Source organism: Musca domestica, unplaced genomic scaffold (genome assembly GCF_030504385.1).
Source record: "Musca domestica strain aabys unplaced genomic scaffold, Musca_domestica.polishedcontigs.V.1.1 62, whole genome shotgun sequence".
NCBI classification, from domain to species: domain Eukaryota; kingdom Metazoa; phylum Arthropoda; class Insecta; order Diptera; family Muscidae; genus Musca; species Musca domestica.
In genome coordinates, this window is record NW_026712369.1 from 522,406 (window position 1) to 536,070 (window position 13,665).

The following is a 13,665-nucleotide window of genomic DNA, read 5'->3' on the forward strand; positions in this document are numbered from 1 at the left end:
GAAAAAATATTTTTAAAAAATCTACGTTTAGAGATCGGTCTCGAAAAAATATTTTTAAAAAATCTACGTTTAGAGATCGGTCTCGAAAAAATATTTTCAAAAAATCCACGTTTATGGATAACCATTGAAAAAATATTTTCAAAAAATCCACGTTTATGGATAACCCTTGAAAAAATATTTTCAAAAAATCCACGTTTATGGATAACCCTTGAAAAAATATTTTCAAAAAATCCACGTTTGTGAGTGTTCCTCAAAAAAATATTTTTAAAAAATCCACGTTTGTGAGTGGTTTTCTAAAAAATATTTTTAAAATTCCACGATTATAGATAACCCTTGAAAAAATATTTTCAAAAAATCCACGTTTATAGATAACCCTTGAAAAAATATTTTCAAAAAATCCACGTTTATGGATAACCCTTGAAAAAATATTTTCAAAAAATCCACGTTTGTGAGTGTTCCTCAAAAAAATATTTTTAAAAAATCCACGTTTGTGAGTGTTCCTCAAAAAAATATTTTTAAAAAATCCACGTTTGTGAGTGGTCCTCTAAAAAATATTTTTAAAATTCCACGATTATAGATAACCCTTGAAAAAATATTTTAAAAAAATCCACGTTTATAGATAACCCTTGAAAAAATATTTTAAAAAAATCCACGTTTATAGATAACCCTTGAAAAAATATTTTAAAAAAATCCACGTTTATAGATAACCCTTGAAAAAATATTTTAAAAAAATCCACGTTTATAGATAACCCTTGAAAAAATATTTTCAAAAAATCCACGTTTATGGATAACCCTTGAAAAAATATTTTCAAAAAATCCACGTTTATGGATAACCCTTGAAAAAATATTTTCAAAAAATCCACGTTTATGGATAACCCTTGAAAAAATATTTTCAAAAAATCCACGTTTATGGATAATCCTTGAAAAAATATTTTCAAAAAATCCACGTTTATGGATAACCCTTGAAAAAATATTTTCAAAAAATCCACGTTTATGGATAACCCTTGAAAAAATATTTTCAAAAAATCCACGTTGGTGAGTGTTCCTCAAAAAAATATTTTTAAAAAATCCACGTTTGTGAGTGGTCCTCTAAAAAATATTTTTAAAATTCCACGATTATAGATAACCCTTGAAAAAATATTTTAAAAAAATCCACGTTTATAGATAACCCTTGAAAAAATATTTTAAACAAATCCACGTTTATAGATAACCCTTGAAAAAATATTTTAAAAAAATCCACGTTTATAGATAACCCTTGAAAAAATATTTTAAAAAAATCCACGTTTATAGATAACCCTTGAAAAAATATTTTAAAAAAATCCACGTTTATGGATGAGCCTTGAAAAAATATTTTTAAAAAATCCACGTCATAGATAACCATTGAAAAAATATTTTAAAAAAATCCACGTTTATAGATAACCCTTGAAAAAATATTTTAAAAAAATCCACGTTTATAGATAACCCTTGAAAAAATATTTTAAAAAAATCCACGTTTATGGATGAGCCTTGAAAAAATATTTTTAAAAAATCCACGTGTATAGATTACCCTTGAAAAAATATTTTTAAAAAATCCACGTCATAGATAACCCTTGAAAAAATATTTTTAAAATTCCACAATTATAGATAACCCTTGAAAAAATATTTTAAAAAAATCCACGTTTATGGATGAGCCTTGAAAAAATATTTTTAAAAATCCACGTTTATGGATGAGCCTTGAAAAAATATTTTTAAAAATCCACGTTTATGGATGAGCCTTGAAAAAATATTTTTAAAAAATCCACGTTTATGGATGAGCCTTGAAAAAATATTTTTAAAAAATCCACGTTTATGGATGAGCCTTGAAAAAATATTTTTAAAAAATCCACGTTTATGGATGAGCCTTGAAAAAATATTTTTAAAAAATCCACGTTTATGGATGAGCCTTGAAAAAATATTTTTAAAAAATCCACGTTTATGGATGAGCCTTGAAAAAATATTTTTAAAAAATCCACGTTTATGGATGAGCCTTGAAAAAATATTTTTAAAAAATCCACGTTTATGGATGAGCCTTGAAAAAATATTTTTAAAAAATCCACGTTTATGGATGAGCCTTGAAAAAATATTTTTAAAAAATCCACGTTTATGGATGAGCCTTGAAAAAATATTTTTAAAAAATCCACGTTTATGGATGAGCCTTGAAAAAATATTTTTAAAAAATCCACGTTTATGGATGAGCCTTGAAAAAATATTTTTAAAAAATCCACGTTTATGGATGAGCCTTGAAAAAATATTTTTAAAAAATCCACGTTTATGGATGAGCCTTGAAAAAATATTTTTAAAAAATCCATGTTTATGGATGAGCCTTGAAAAAATATTTTTAAAAAATCCACGTTTATGGATGAGCCTTGAAAAAATATTTTTAAAAAATCCACGTTTATGGATGAGCCTTGAAAAAATATTTTTAAAAAATCCACGTTTATGGATGAGCCTTGAAAAAATATTTTTAAAAAATCCACGTTTATGGATGAGCCTTGAAAAAATATTTTTAAAAAATCCACGTTTATGGATGAGCCTTGAAAAAATATTTTTAAAAAATCCACGTTTATGGATGAGCCTTGAAAAAATATTTTTAAAAAATCCACGTTTATGGATGAGCCTTAAAAAATTTTTTTTAAAAAATCCACCTTTATGGATGAGCCTTGAAAAAATATTTTTAAAAAATCCACGTTTATAGATAACCCTTGAAAAAATATTTTTAAAAAATCCACGTTTATGGATGAGCCTTGAAAAAATATTTTTAAAAAATCCACGTTTATGGATGAGCCTTGAAAAAATATTTTTAAAAAATCCACGTTTATGGATGAGCCTTGAAAAAATATTTTTAAAAAATCCACGTTTATGGATGAGCCTTGAAAAAATATTTTTAAAAAATCCACGTTTATGGATGAGCCTTAAAAAATTTTTTTTAAAAAATCCACCTTTATGGATGAGCCTTGAAAAAATATTTTTAAAAAATCCACGTTTATAGATAACCCTTGAAAAAATATTTTTAAAAAATCCACGTTTGTGGATAACCATTGAAAAAATATTTAAAAAAATCCACGTTTATGGATAACACTTGAAAAAATATTTTTAAAAAATTCACGTTTATGGATAACCCATGAAAAAATATTTTTGAAAAATCCACGTTTGTGGATGGACCTCTAAAAAATATTTTTAAAAACCCACGTTTATAGATAACCCTTGAAAAAATATTTAAAAAAATCCACGTTTATAGATAACCCATGAAAAAATATTTAAAAAAAAATCCCCTTGTCTAGATAACCCTTGAAAAAATATTTTTAAAAAATCCACGTTTATAGACAACCCTTGAAAAAATATTTTTAAAAAATCCACGTTTATAGATAACCCTTGAAAAAATATTTTTAAAAAATCCACGTTTATAGATAACCCTTGAAAAAATATTTTTAAAAAATCCACGTTTACAGACAACCCTTGAAAAAATATTTTTAAAAAATCCAAGTTTATAAATAACCCTTGAAAAAATATTTTTAAAAAATCTACGTTTATAGATAACCCTTGAAAAAATATTTTTAAAAAATCCACGTCTATAAATGGGCCTTGGAAAAAATATTTTTAAAAAATCCCCGTTAATAGATAACCCTTAAAAAATATTTTTAAAAAATCCACGTTTGTGGATGGACCTCTAAAAATATTTTTAAAAAATAGATTTTAATATATAACCCCTAAAATTTTTTTTTAAAAATCCACGTTAATAAATAAACCTTGCAAAAACATTTTTAAAAAATCCACGTTTATAGATAACCCTTGAAAAAATATTTTTAAAAAATCCACGTTTGTGGATAACCCTTGAAAAAATATTTAAAAAAATCCACGTTTATGGATTACACTTGAAAAAATATTTTTAAAAAATTCACGTTTATGGATAACCCATGAAAAAATATTTTAAAATAATCCACATTTGTTTATGGAACTTGGAAAAAATATTTTTAAAAAATTCACGTTTGTAGATGGACCTTGGAAAAAATATTTTTAAAAAATCCACGTTTGTAGATGTACCTCTAAAAATATTTTTAAAAAATCCACGTCTATAAATGGGCCTTGGAAAAAATATTTTAAAAGATCCACGTCTATAAATGGGCCTTGGAAAAAATATTTTAAAAAATCCACGTCTATATATGGGCCTTGGAAAAAATATTTTAAAAAATCCACGTTTGTGGATGGACCTTGGAAAAATATTTTTAAAAAATCCACGTTTATGAATGGGCCTTGGAAAAAATATTTTAAAAAATCCACGTTTGTGGATGGACCTCTAAAAATATTTTTGAAAAATCCACTTTTGTCGATGGACCTCTAAAAAATATGTTTAAAAAATCAACGTTAATAGATTACCCTTAAAAATATATTTTTAAAAAATCCACGTTAATATATAAACCTTGAAAAAATATTTTATTTAAATTTATGAATTTTCTTAACACTTATATTTGCAGCACATGTCACAGGAATTTTTCTGAAAAAAAAAAATTATTTCAAATTATCTTAGATTCCAGAATCATTCAAATAATTGCCATGCTCACCAGCTGTGAATAGGGACTCTTTTTGGAGCCGAAAAGCATCAGCATCATAAGGGGTAAGAGTAGCAAAGCCTTTAAACCTGTCATAGTATTGAAGTGAATGGTGTGAGTTTTAGTAATTCGTTAAGGTTTGCGAACCCTATTTTATAGTTTCAACGAAATTCAATAAATCTAGAAATTTGAAACGTGAATATGTGGAGATTTTAAAATTAGATGTGGTTATCAGGCAATTATTACTAAAATATTGTTACACAAAAAAAGTTTTGGCCTTGAGATCCTTGAGAAAAAAATTCCTTAAAAATCCACGTTTATTGGCCTGAGGGTCCTGGAGGAAAAATTATTTAAAAATCCACGTTTATTGGCCTGAGGGTTCTGGAGAAAAAATTATTTAAAATTCCACATTTATTGGCCTTGAGATTCTTGAGAGAAAAATTCTTTAAAAATCCACGTTTATTGGCCTGAGGGTTCTGGAGAAAAAATTCTTTAAAAATCCACGTTTATTGGCCTGAGGGTTCTGGAGAAAAAATTCTTTAAAAATCCACGTTTATTGGCCTGAGGGTTCTGGAGAAAAAATTCTTTAAAAATCCACGTTTATTGGCCTTGAGATCCTTGAGAAAAAATTCTTTAAAAAACCACGTTTATTGGCCTTGAGATCCTTGAGAAAAAAATTCTTTAAAAATCCACGTTTATTGGCCTTGAGATCCTTGAGAAAAAAATTCTTTAAAAATCCACGTTTATTGGCCTGAGGGTCCTGGAGAAAAAATTATTTAAAAATCCACGTTTATTGGCCTGAGGGTTCTGGAGAAAAAATTCTTTAAAAATCCACGTTTATTGGCCTGAGGGTTCTGGAGAAAAAATTCTTTAAAAATCCACGTTTATTGGCCTTGAGATCCTTGAGAAAAAAATTCTTTAAAAATCCACGTTTATTGGCTTTGAGATCCTTGAGAAAAAAATTCTTTAAAAATCCACGTTTATTGGCCTGAGGGTCCTGGAGAAAAAATTATTTAAAAATCCACGTTTATTGGCCTGAGGGTTCTGGAGAAAAAATTCTTTAAAAATCCACGTTTATTGGCCTGAGGGTTCTGGAGAAAAAATTCTTTAAAAATCCACGTTTATTGGCCTTGAGATCCTTGAGAAAAAATTCTTTAAAAAACCACGTTTATTGGCCTTGAGATCCTTGAGAAAAAAATTCTTTAAAAATCCACGTTTATTGGCCTTGAGATCCTTGAGAAAAAAATTCCTTAAAAATCCACGTTTATTGGCCTGAGGGTCCTGGAGAAAAAATTATTTAAAAATCCACATTTATTGGCCTTGAGATCCTTAAGAAAAAAAAAATCTTTAATAATCCACGTTTATTGGCCTTGAGATCCTTGAGAAAAAATTCTTTAAAAATCCATGTTTATTGGCCTTTGAGATCTCTAGGCGAAAAAAATCTTAAAAATCCATGTTTATTGGCCCTTAGATCCTTGAGAAAAAATCTTTCAAAATACACATTTATTGACCTTGAGATCCTTAGGCGAAAAATTCTTTAAAAATCCACGTTTATTGGCCTTGAGAAAAAATTCTTTAAAAATCCACGTTTATTGGCCTTGAGAAAAAATTCTTTAAAAATCCACGTTTATTGGCCTTGAGATCATTGAGAAATTTTTTTTTTAAAATCCACGTTTATTGGCCTTGAGATCCTTGAGAATTTTTTTTTTAAATCCACGTTTATTGGCCTTGAGATCCTTGAGAATTTTTTTTTTTTTTTTAAATCCACGTTTATTGACCTTGAGATCCTTGAGAATTTTTTTTTTAAAATCCACGTTTATTGGCCTTGAGATCCTTGAGAAAATTTGTTTTTAAAAATCCACGTTTATTGGCCTTGAGATCCTTGAGAATTTTTTTTTTTTTTAAAATTCACGTTTATTGGCCTTGAGATCCTTGAGAAAAAAATTCTTTAAAAATCCACGTTTATTGGCCTAGAGATCCTTGGGAGAAAAATTCTTCAAAAATCCACGTTTATTGGCCTTGAGAAAAAAATCTTTAAAAATCCACGTTTATTGGCCTTGAGAAAAAATTCTTTAAAAATGCACGTTTATTGTCCTTGAGATCCTTGAGAAAAAATTCTTTTCACGTCTATTGATCCTTAAGATCCTTGAGAAAAAATTCTTTAAAAAACAATTTTATTGGCCTTTATATCTTTGAGAAAAAATTCTGTAAAAATCCACTTTTATTTTTAATATTTTTTTTATTATTTTTCATATATCAGGGCATTCCGACAATTACATTTGTAGTGGAGCAATTTCTACTTTCCCATTGGCATGTTTTTATTCCTGGCAAATTGTCCTCCCTGGAAGGGAAAAAATTAATTACCAAAAAAAAAAAAAAAAATAAAATCAGTTAACAAACCGGCACAGCAACGGCAGAATGCATTAGAACAATAAAGCCTATAAGGCCCATGGAGTAGGATAGGAAATTCATGGTGTTCGAATTGAATGGAAATTCTGAAAGATTTGATTTCACAAAGGCTTCCCTGGCTTTTATATAACCGATTTGAAGGGAAAATAAAAAAATAATCACAAATTTTTTTAAAACAATTTTATGTGGAACGGAATGTGAAGCACCCGTCAAATAAATTATTTGAATTAGTAATGCCATGGAAATATTTCTTCGGACCGTAACAAAGTTTCGATTTTTTTTTTAAATTAATTTTTTTTAATTTTAAAATGGAAAACCATGCACTTACTTAATAAATATGACCGGAAGATATAATGGTTTAAAGTTCTTCGACAGCCATCATGAATTCGGTACTGAAATATATTTTTATCATACCCCTGATTTGTATTGCAAAAATGTCTCCCCATGGCGTAAGTTTTGAACAATTTTGGGAATATTGTTTTTAATATTAAATAATTTTTATTTTTATTTATTTATTTACTTTTTGGCAGAGAGGAACTTGTAGCAATTGTTGTAGATATGTTTGTTAAATTTATTTTTTTTTAAATATATATTCTTTACAAAAAATAATATAATTCTTTACAAAAATTCTTTACAAAAAAATATTTTTAAAAAATCCACGATTTAAAAATTCTTTACAAAAAAATATTTTTAAAAAATCCACGATTTAAAAATTCTTTACAAAAAAAATATTTTTAAAAAATCCACGATTTAAAAATTCTTTACAAAAAAATATTTTTAAAAAATCCACGCCTATATTGGCCTTGGAAACAATATTTTTAAAAAATCCACGCCTATATTTACCTTGGAAAAAATATTTTTAAAAACTCCACGCCTATATTTACCTTGGAAACAATATTTTTAAAAAATCCACGCCTATATTGGCCTTGGAAACAATATTTTTAAAAAATCCACGCCTATATTGGCCTTGGAAACAATATTTTTAATAAATCCACGCCTATATTGGCCTTGGAAAAAATATTTTTAAAAACTCCACGCCTATATTTACCTTGGAAAAAATATTTTTAAAAAATCCACGATTTAAAAATTCTTTACAAAAAAATATTTTTAAAAAATCCACGATTTAAAAATTCTTTACAAAAAAATATTTTTAAAAAATCCACGATTTAAAAATTCTTTACAAAAAAATATTTTTAAAAAATCCACTCCTATATTGGCCTTGGAAAAATATTTTTAAAAACTCCACGCCTATATTTACCTTGGAAAAAATATTTTTAAAAACTCCACGCCTATATTTACCTTGGAAAAAATATTTTTAAAAAATCCACGCCTCTATTGGTTTTAGAAAAAATATTTTTAAAAAGTCCAGGCCTCTATTGGTTTTGGAAAAAATATTTTTAAAAAAATCCACGCCCTTATTGTTTTTGGAAAAAAATATTTTTTAAAAAATCCACGTCTATAAATTCTTTGGAAAAATTTTTTTTTTAAAAAATCCACGTCTATAAATTCTTTGGAAAAAATATTTTTTTAAAAATCCACGCCTATATTAGTTTTGGAAAAAATATTTTTTAAAAAATCCAAGCCTCTATTGGTTTTGGAAAAATATTTTAATAAATCCACGCCTATGTGGGTTTTGGAAAAAATATTTTTAAAAAATACACGCCTATATTGGCTGTGGAAAAAAATATTTTTAAAAAATCTACGCCTCTATTGGTTTTGGAAAAAAATATTTTTAAAAAATCCACGCCTATATTGGCCTTGGAAAAAATATTTTTAAAAAATCCACGCCTATATTGGCCTTGGAAAAAATATTTTTAAAAAGTCCACGCCTATATTGGCCTTGGAAAAAATATTTTTAAAAAATCCACGCCTCTATTGGTTTTGGAAAAAAATATTTTTAAAAAATCCAGGCCTCTATTGGTTTGGGAAAAAATATTTTTAAAAAAATTCACGCCTTTATTGGTTTTAGAAAAAAATATTTTTAAAAAAAATTCACGCCTCTATTGGTTTTGGAAAAAATATTTTAAAAAAAAAACCACGCCTCTATTGGTTTTGGAAAAATTATTTTTTAAAAATCCACGCCTCTATTGGTTTTGGAAAAAATATTTTTAAAAAAATCCACGCCTATATTGGCCTTGGAAAAACTTTTTTTTTAAAAAAATCCACGCCTATATTGGCTGTGGAAAAAAATATTTTTGAAAAATCCACACAAATATTGGACACAGAAGAAATATTAAAAAAAAATCCACGCTTACATTGGATTTGGAAAAAATATATTTTTATTTTAATAAGTTTTTATATGTTTAGTTTTAGCCGCATACTTTTAGGCAGTCACATCTCAGCCCTTGATTTTTCCATTACGGGGAATACCGCGTGCCTGTAATGAATTATGTAATTGTTTTATATATCACGACTTCGTTGATTGTTCCTGCGAATACCTACTGGCTCAGCCGATGCGGGGTTCGACATAAAGACTAGGGCTACTAAGCCGATCAAAATTGGTAACAGCTGCATGGTGGGATGTGGTGAACTTTGATATAATTTTCCTGTGTTGGGCCTTTATACGGCGTTCTCCCACCATATGAGGCATGACGATGAATAAATTATCTTCGAAAAATGGAAATACGAAAAATTTACAATTTCCATATTTAGTAATTTATTCAGATATTTTCATGTCAATAATTCGAACAAATCGAAATCTCTCCTGTTTTCCAAGTGCAATCACTTGAAACTTAAAACAAAAGTTTCAGTTCAGTTTTAAATAAAAGAAAATGAAGTCACTTCCGATTCTGGGTGTCATGATATCCCTACTCTTCTTTGCGGATCTAACAACTGCCGGGGTCAGTATGAACATGGTCTAAAAATCTCAGGAAATAATCAAAAAAAATTAATTTTTATTTTAGATGAGACCCCAAAGTAGTTCATTCTATAGGAAAATACGAGGCCGCTGAGGAAATACAAAAGAACATCTGAGTAATAAATAAAAATTGGATTCAAATCCATAACAAATTCCAAAAAATTGTTTATATTTTTTAAAATATTTTTAAAAAATCCACGCCTATATTGGCCTAGGAAAAAATATTTTTAAAGGAAACCACGCCTATATTGGCCTAGGAAAAAATATTTTTAAAAGAAACCACGCCTATATTGGCCTAGGAAAAAATATTTTTAAAAGAAAACCACGCCTATATTGGCCTAGGAAAAATATTTTTAAAAGAAACCACGCCTATATTGGCCTAGGAAAAAATATTTTAAAAGAAACCACGCCTATATTGGCCTAGGAAAAAATATTTTAAAAGAAACCACGCCTATATTGGCCTAGGAAAAAATATTTTTAAAAAGAAACCACGCCTATATTGGCCTAGGAAAAATATTTTTAAAAGAAACCACGCCTATATTGGCCTAGGAAAAAATATTTTTAAAAGAAACCACGCCTATATTGGCCTAGGAAAAAATATTTTTAAAAGAAACCACGCCTATATTGGCCTAGGAAAAAAATATTTTAAAAGAAACCACGCCTATATTGGCCTAGGAAAAAATATTTTTAAAAGAAACCACGCCTATATTGGCCTAGGAAAAAATATTTTTAAAAGAAACCACGCCTATATTGGCCTAGGAAAAAATATTTTTAAAAGAAACCACGCCTATATTGGCCTAGGAAAAAATATTTTTAAAAGAAACCACGCCTATATTGGCCTAGGAAAAAATATTTTTAAAAGAAACCACGCCTATATTGGCCTAGGAAAAAATATTTTTAAAAGAAACCACGCCTATATTGGCCTAGGAAAAAATATTTTTAAAAGAAACCACGCCTATATAGACCTTGGAAAAATTAATTTTAAAAAATCCACGCCTATGTAGACCTTGGAAAAATTAATTTTAAAAAATCCACGCCTATGTAGACCTTGGAAAAATTAATTTTAAAAAATCCACGCCTATGTAGACCTTGGAAAAATTAATTTTAAAAAATCCACGCCTATGTAGACCTTGGAAAAATTAATTTTAAAAAATCCACGCCTATGTAGACCTTGGAAAAATTAATTTTAAAAAATCCACGCCTATGTAGACCTTGGAAAAATTAATTTTAAAAAATCCACGCCTATGTAGACCTTGGAAAAATTAATTTTAAAAAATCCACGCCTATGTAGACCTTGGAAAAATTAATTTTAAAAAATCCACGCCTATGTAGACCTTGGAAAAATTAATTTTAAAAAATCCACGCCTATGTAGACCTTGGAAAAATTAATTTTAAAAAATCCACGCCTATGTAGACCTTGGAAAAATTAATTTTAAAAAATCCACGCCTATGTAGACCTTGGAAAAATTAATTTTAAAAAATCCACGCCTATGTAGACCTGGGAAAAATTAATTTTAAAAAAATCTAATTTATGTTAGTTCGTAATTTTTATTTCAATAACACTTTTTAAATTTTCTTTTAATTTTTAATTTTTTTTCTTCATAAATCCTGCTAACGTGCCCTGGTACATTTCCATCCCCTCACGAGACTCTAAAATAGAATTATGTAAAAAAATATAATTTAAAAAGCTTTTATTTCATTTATATCGAAATTCTCACCGGCTCGGCTGTTGTGGTATCCGTGAACAGCACCAATGCTATAAAACTGCCTAAAATGGCGTAGAACTTCATTTTGTGATATTTCGAAATAAAATGAATTTTTTTGTGGAAATAAGTGATTTTTATTACTTCGTTTTGAAAAAAGAGAAGATTTAGAATTCTGCATGACAATATTTGAACAAAAATTTCCGGTAATGAATATTCAGAGGTTATTTTTAAAATTATTTATAAGTTCTGATGTTAATTATTATATTTTATGAGTTTCATGGTTATTTAAAATATTGACCCCTTCCATCCATCTTCAGCCCCTACGTTTTCCCATACGAGAATTACCACGTCCCTGGAAAGAAATATATTTTTGTACAAATTATAATGCGCCTTAATGCGCTCAACATACCGGTTCTGCTGTGGCAGGTCTTGAGATGCAGACTAAGGCTATCAGGCCGATTAAAATTGGTAGTAGCTTCATGATGTTCTGATCATTTGTGGAAACAATTTTTTTAGCCTTTATATGGGTTTTCCCATTTGGCAAGGCCCCTGACCAGGAAAAACGTGATCGCTAATTGATTAGCTCAAATTATTTAAATAAAAACTAAAGCGGATTTAATTTTGTGAAATTAAAAAAAAAAAAATTTGTTAAATTTTATGACCAATTTTTTATGAAAACCTAAATAGGTCTCTATTGTTAATTAGGCAGAAATTTTCGGACAAAAAATTTCGGAAAAATTTCAAAATCAAGCCAAATTTTAATATCTTTCGTTTTCGTTTTCGTTTCCGCAGTCATAAAAAACTCTTTTAATTTCAAAATAAAAATTAAAAATGAAGCTCTTTTCAATCTTTGGCAGTTGTATAGCCTTAGTTATAATGTCGCATCCCTCGTCCGCTGACCCGGTAGGAATTGAGGAAAATATAAAGAATAAAAAAAAAACATTAACCCAATTTTTTGTAGATGCGGGTCAATACTGGAAACGGATTTTATAGAAGAATACCAGGCCGTTAAATAAATATTTAATAAATTGTAAATAAATAAAAATTTGAAAAAATTTTTTTTTAGGAAATCCGGGATTACTTTGTCTTTGAAAAAAATATTTTTAATAAATCCACGCCTATATTGGCCTTGGAAAAAATATTTTTAATAAATCCACGCCTATATTGGCCTTGGAAAAAATATTTTTAATAAATCCACGCCTATATTGGCCTTGGAAAAAATATTTTTAATAAATCCACGCCTATATTGGCCTTGGAAAAAATATTTTTAATAAATCCACGCCTATATTGGCCTTGGAAAAAATATTTTTAATAAATCCACGCCTATATTGGCCTTGGAAAAAATATTTTTAATAAATCCACGCCTATATTGGCCTTGGAAAAAATATTTTTAATAAATCCACGCCTATATTGGCCTTGGAAAAAATATTTTTAATAAATCCACGCCTATATTGGCCTTGGAAAAAATATTTTTAATAAATCCACGCCTATATTGGCCTTGGAAAAAATATTTTTAATAAATCCACGCCTATATTGGCCTTGGAAAAAATATTTTTAATAAATCCACGCCTATATTGGCCTTGGAAAAAATATTTTTAATAAATCCACGCCTATATTGGCCTTGGAAAAAATATTTTTAATAAATCCACGCCTATATTGGCCTTGGAAAAAATATTTTTAATAATCCACGCCTATATGGCCTTGGAAAAAATATTTTTAATAAATCCACGCCTATATTGGCCTTGGAAAAAATATTTTAATAAATCCACGCCTATATTGGCCTTGGAAAAAATATTTTAATAAATCCACGCCTATATTGGCCCTTGGAAAAAATATCCTATATTTGGCCTTGGAAAAAATATTTTTAACTAAATCCACGCCTATATTGGCCTTGGAAAAAATATTTTTAATACATCCACGCCTATATTGGCCTGGAAAAAATATTTTAATAAATCCACAGCCCTATATTGGCCTTGGAAAAATATTTTTTAATAAAGCCACGCCTATATTGGCCTTGGAAAAAATATTTTTAATAAATCCACGCCTATATTGGCCTTGGAAAAATATTTTTAATAAATCCACGCCTATATTGGCCTTGGAAAAAATATTTTTAATAAATCCACGCCTA

The 13,665-nt window shown here is 27.9% G+C and overlaps 1 protein-coding gene and 2 long non-coding RNA genes across 6 annotated transcripts in view; all 3 read right to left on the reverse strand.

The window, feature by feature from the left end:
• Positions 1 to 13,665, reverse strand: part of LOC101899509 (centrosomal protein of 104 kDa) — a 285,464-nt gene that overhangs the window by 134,618 nt on the left and 137,181 nt on the right. The window lies entirely within an intron of this gene.
• On the reverse strand, positions 9,208 to 9,550 carry LOC109612145 (uncharacterized). Its single transcript, XR_002194343.2, has 2 exons — positions 9,417 to 9,550; positions 9,208 to 9,351 (listed from the first exon to the last, which is right to left on the reverse strand). It is a non-coding gene; the product is annotated as an uncharacterized LOC109612145 (long non-coding RNA).
• Positions 11,759 to 12,115, reverse strand: LOC101890461 (uncharacterized). The gene is made up of 2 exons (XR_225443.4): positions 11,947 to 12,115; positions 11,759 to 11,889 (listed from the first exon to the last, which is right to left on the reverse strand). It is a non-coding gene; the product is annotated as an uncharacterized LOC101890461 (long non-coding RNA).